Source organism: Sinohyriopsis cumingii, chromosome 19, assembly GCF_028554795.1.
Source record: "Sinohyriopsis cumingii isolate HCF-2022 chromosome 19, ASM2855479v2, whole genome shotgun sequence".
Taxonomy (NCBI): domain Eukaryota; kingdom Metazoa; phylum Mollusca; class Bivalvia; order Unionida; family Unionidae; genus Sinohyriopsis; species Sinohyriopsis cumingii.
This window is the reverse complement of record NC_142979.1, coordinates 16,859,911-16,865,910: the sequence shown is the minus strand read 5'-3', so window position 1 is coordinate 16,865,910 and position 6,000 is coordinate 16,859,911.

Below are 6,000 nucleotides of genomic sequence, written 5' to 3'. Positions count from 1 at the left end.
TTTATTCAAAAATCACTTAACACTAAACAACAACTCTAACATTTTTTAACAACAATGCAACACTAAAAGTTTCTCCACTAGGTAAAGAGGGATAACAGTCTTCCATGGTTTCTAGTAATCTAGGATGGCTTCTCTCAAACTGTTGATTTCTATGGTATTATCGAATTCTGCATACAGGATGACGTTCACCGTTTCATCAGGGTCTCGGTCTTTAAACTGAATTTCCACACGAATCTGGCCGGATTTTATAGGGTGGAAATGTCCCTCGTCGCTGCCTTGGTCTGGAGTGAAATCGAAAGCCCACAAAGCGTAGCCTCCTGCATAATCCTCGTACGTAATACCGTGACTGGTATTGGTTCCTAACTGTCCGGTGGCTTCGTACAGGGACAAGTACGATCTCAAGTAATTCTTCTTGGTAAAGTCAGGTTCGAAAGGTCGGGTACACAAGGTCTTGCCATCGCGACTGACTTAGATTTTGGACACACCAAAGTGTTGAAAGTAGAAAGGATTTTTTTCGGCAGCTCCGTTGAAGGCTATATTCTCGACGATACCAACGATCAAACGTTTGGGTAACTGTCCTTGGAACAGATGATCTTCGATCATGGATCGCTGTCCCTTGGGAATGGTGAAGGTTTTCACTTCCACGCGTCGTATGGGATACTTGGCAGTCGTTCTGCTCAACGTCTGACTGATGTCGTTTCCCACTTTAGGTAACACTTCCACACGGCGTACGTAGAGTCTGGCTTCTAGGATTTTGGTTTTGTAACCGTCACTATCAGCCATCAAATGGAAAGCGGCACTGCTACGATTCAGTCTCAGGCGGACATCCACCCCGTTCAGCAAATACTTTTCTTGCAACCACATGTCCAAATGCAAACGATCCATCAGTTCTAAACTTGTGTCGGCTCCCGTGATTCTCTTTCTTCGTTCTACAAATCCATCATTGTTGTCTTACTTTTCATCAGTTTCCAATATTTCAAACTTGGTAGGTTCGTCAGCTTCCCATACCACACAGGCATTGAGATGAGTGTTCTTGGCATCTATTCCGTACGTCAAGAGATTTTCCAGGTAGGCACGATAAGGGTAAGTATCCATGCTGCTACTGACCAGTTTGTTATTCAAGTACAAGTCCACTCCACTGAACAAGGAATGCATGAAATTGTTGACGGGAGCTACTGCTTCATCGTCTATAGCACCTACAGTCTTATCTAGAATTTTGACTTTCAGGTACAAGTAACTGCTATTCAGATCGATGTAATCTTCGGGCTGTCCTTTGATTTCAAACTCGATGGGAGCGGAATCGGTCAGTGAGGAGACGGGGTGAAATTCCACCCACTGGGATTCTTGCATCGTCACCATCGTGGGGGGCATGGCAAACAGATCCAGTTCCGTCTTGGAACAAGCGCAAGATTCTCGGTGCATCATTTGTTTGTCTCTTTTCTCAATAATCGAAAACGTCTAAGTCTCGAACGGTTCTTCTTTTCTTGGCCTTTCTCGCTTGAAGTCTGGTGAAAGGGTGTTTTCTTCGTCGTCTCTTTCTACCTTGTCCTTGCTGAATGCTTGACTCGGTAGCGTGCAGGGCATTTATAGGTGTGTCTCGTCGGCCCAAAATGTCTTTGCCCGTTTGCAGCAAGACATTTTTGCCAGCCCTCATGAAGGCTTCTTTAGGGTTTTGTTTGTCGATGATGACATTTTGGAGAAATTCTTTGCCTTGTGTCAGTGCCGCATCTTTCAAGGCGTGCAATCCGCGTGTCACCATCGGTTTCAACACCGGGGCCACCGAACGAAAGGCCGATTTTAACATATCTCCTAAGCCGTGTCCTCGCTGTCGAGCAACCCCTCGGTACACTGGATACATGACTTACGAATCGTGAGAAAACCGTTTTCGAAAATGGAGTTTCACCGTGACTTTTCCTTTGGTGAATGGAATATTTTGTCCCAAATCTCCTTTTATAGTAATGTTGACCGTGTCCAAATACGACTTACTGACAGGCAAATAGTGGCTTGAGGTAATTTGGCCGTGTAACAGCACAACGTGTTCTTGGGAAACACCTCCATGGAACTGTCACTGGGTAAGGTTAAGTAAAATTGGTTTTGGTGACTCATAATTCCAGAGTTCTGTGGCAATCCGAGGGGTTACTGGACGTCAGAGGCGTGTCTCCGCCCAAAATGGGGTTCTGGTTGTGGTTGGAGTGGTGACTGGCACTGGCACTGGACACAAGGTTCCCGTGGTTCCCGTTCGAGGTGAATTTCAGGGAGGGATTAGGAAGCAGGTAACCGATGCAACTGCTCAATAAAATGGTCCACAATTGTTTGTCTCCTTGTTGCAAACTCAAATTGGCGATGGCTGCCCCGATGACACAATACACCACGAAGATTTGGCAGAAAAAGACGATTTGCGTTTTAGGCACACGTTCTCCACACCACACCCACAAGGGTTGTTTTTGTAAATCTTGCACAGAAGAACTAGGGGAAGGAGGAGTGGTCGACGTAGCTGCGTCTGTGTGAAAAGGCATGATGATCACTTCTTTTTATAGTCGATGACTTGCGAAGCGTCGATCCAAGAATCAAAACTGGGTGGATATCCTTTCCAACGTACTTTGACTTCTTTGACACGTCGTTTGCCCACTTTACGGGTTCTGCGTTCGAGAATGCTTTCGATGTCGTACACGTCGTCTTCTTCTTTGGTGACACGTTGTAACTCGGGCAAATAAAACGTTCCTTTGAGCACTTCTCCGTTCATGTCTTCCAATTTATAGACGGCAGGATGACGGCCATGCACTCGTCCAGTGACGCGAAACAATTCGGTCGTCCAGTTAGGTAAGTAACCTTTGTCGAAAGTGCGTTTGGTTTTGCCAATGCGCACCCAATCTCCTACGGCCAACTCTCCACTTTTCTTGGGGACAGCCCTCGTCGGGGACGTACCAAACAGGCGCTCAAACACCAACACTTCGTTGTCGGGAGTCACGTCTTGCGGGGCACGTCCAATGCTTCGATGGTAAGATTGGTTGTACGCTTGCACCAGGTGCGGTAAGATGTCGATGTACTTCAGAGTGTGGTGATGCGTAAAATATTTCCACATGCGTTCTTTCAAAGTGCGTTGAAAACGTTCCACGATGCTGGCTTTGGTTTCGGGATTCTCGGTGGTAAAAAAATGAATGTCACGTTTCTTTAATTCTTTTTGGAAAGCTTGGTTCAGAAATTCGGTGCCTTTGTCCGTTTGCCATCGAAGAGGGTGACGACCGCTTTGTTTCAGCACTCGTTGCAGGGCTCGCACTAACTCGCTGCTCGATTTGGAAGTCAAGGGTACGACCCAAGCAAATTTGGAAAAGACGTCGATGACACAAAACAAATATTTGTAGCCACGATTGTAGCTGACCAAATGAGAGACATCGGCTAAATCGGCTTGCCATTGATGATCGATGCCTTCCACTCGGGTGCGACTTCTGGCAAACTTGCGTCGAATGGGTTTGTGTAAAGTGTAGGTAGCTTGTTCTTGTAACCATCGTTGCACTTGAGGTAAACGGAGACTTTTCAGTCGCGTTTTGGCAGCACGATACAATTTTTGAACTGCTGCGTAACCTGCAGGATGGGAGGGATCGTAGTAAATGCTGGCTAAGACTTTTTCCATTTTTATTTTTTGTGTTAATAAGACACCCACTCTTGGAGGATGCTACTCTTTTTCTCTTGGGGTATTTTCTTGGATTGCAATGCTTTGCGTGTGCGGCCAGCAATAGGTGTCGAAGAGTAGAAGGATATCTGAGCGGGGGATATCGGTTCTTGTTTCACTTCTGTCTTCACTTCTGTCTTCACTTTCTTTTTCTCTTGTGAGGAAGAAGGGGTGGCCATCATCTTTTTAATCCATCCAATTCTGGAGGTAGGTGGTGTTGTTAACTTGCGTACTTTTTCTGGTGGAGTTTGAAACCCTTCCTCTTCTTCTCCTTTTTCTGTCTTGGTCACGGGTACTGGTGGTACTGGTACTGGTACTGGTACTGGTGATGGTGCTGGACTTTTCATCAAGGTCTTAAAATCTTTCAGAGTGGGTAGAGCTGTTTCGTCTAAAGCTTTCTGGTGAAAGAGTTGCAGTCGTTGCAAGAGTTGACCGTACTTTTGCGATTTTTCTGTTTCGGACAAATCTTGGCGATCCATCAAGGACTGCAATTCGTGTTGTAACTGGGACATCTCGCTCAAATGGGGATTGGGAGGTAAATGCGGGGTGTGTTGTTTTTGCCACCGATGGTATTCCATCCATCGTTTGTAAGGCACTAAAGCTAGTTTTCGTCCTTCCATGGGGTTGTCAGGGGTCGATTCTGAGATCTTGGAACTTCCGAGGCCTTTTTATCTTGCTCCCACCAGTCCTCCCAACATGGTTCCCAAGACTCCTTTCAGTATGGGGCCTAACAAGAGAGGTAAAATACCTCCACGTTGCACTAACATCTTCTTTTTTTGACGAATGGGAATTTTCTTTTGAACCATTTGGCGAAGAACGTGACGATGTTTGCCTAAGCATTGTTTCTGGTGTTTGGACAAAGGGATCGTGCCTTTCAAAACGTTCAAACAACATTCGCACACGGTATCGATGACCTCTTTGGAGGCTGTTTGAATGAGTTTTTTTCGTAGGGGTGGAGAAGCTTTGCACAGGACAGATAACATGTCCCCATGTTTGGCTAAACGTGGTGGCAGTCCTTTCCTTTTCTTTCCTTGGGGTTTTCTGGAGGGTGACATCTTTGAGTCTTCAGGAGCACCAAAAAACACTGATACCCGACTTGGTCACAGGCCTTTTTTATACTGGAACGCGTCGCCACTGATTGTCTTTACGTCGTATTAGTTTGAGGACAGGCATGACACGTCGTGCAGGGGTACGTAACGGACTAAATCGAGCCAGTTCTTGCTTGGACAAATCCAGTAAACTTTGTAACATGCCCGATCTTTCTTGAACTTTGATTTTGGGAGAAGGTACTTTGTGAGCAGCATCCACTGCAACTAAATTGGAAGGTCCTGCCACTGGGGAAGTTCTTTTGGGGGTCATCAACGGAGAAGTTCTTGGTGTGATCAACGTCTCCAAGTACTCTTCAGTTCTGGGTGTCATTAACGGAGATGTGGACAAACGTGAAGCTGCCGGAGACGCAGTCACCGCCGTGGCAGGTCGTGGTTTGCGAGTGTAAGGTTGCGTCCTGGCCGAAGTGCCTCTCTTGCGACTACTTTTCTGTGGACTTTTCTTTTTCTGGGGTCTTCTTTTCTTTTTCAGGGGTGGTGGTGGTGTCTGGTCAGAGGAGGGTCCTGCCACTGGAGAAGTTCTCCTTGGGGACCTGGTCTTTTTCTTCTTGGGGCTTCGTTGGACTTTTGTCTTGGGTATAACTTTGGGGGCATTAGGATCCCATCTTAAGAGTGAGCGAATGATGACCCCTCCTAGACTACCGCTCCCTCCAGGTTTCAAAATGATTTGTTTTTTGGTTTGAGTGTCGATGCGGGGATCGGCCAGTTGGACCAAAGCGACTTTGTTTCGATCAAAAAAGCGTTTGGTTTGATGAGGAATCTGAATGATTCCTTGGAGTAATTGACGTGCCGTCACCGTGAACCATCGTAAGACTTCTTTGAGACTAGCTTCTAAGACACGAGCTCGTGTTTGTGGATTTTTTTCTCGACTGATGCCATACAAGGCACGAATCAATTTGACGGGAAGATGCGACTGAAGGGACGTCATGTTTGCACTGTGTGAGACAGACGAAAAAGGGTCTGAGGTTTTTATAGATTTTTTTATGGGGAGTGAAATGAAGTCGAGGACGGAGACGTGTACAGGACAGGCCCTCCGTCTTGGCACCAGTGGTGAAACAAGTGGGTACGAAATCGCAAATCCTCGGGAGTCGTAGGTTTCAAATCGACGAGTAAATAGGCGTGTGGAGTTTGAGTGGCATCGTCGTACGCCTGAGTCAGCCAAGGCGTTCCTAACTGTTCGGCTAAGACATGCACTTGCGATTTATCTCGAGGGCTTTTAAACAA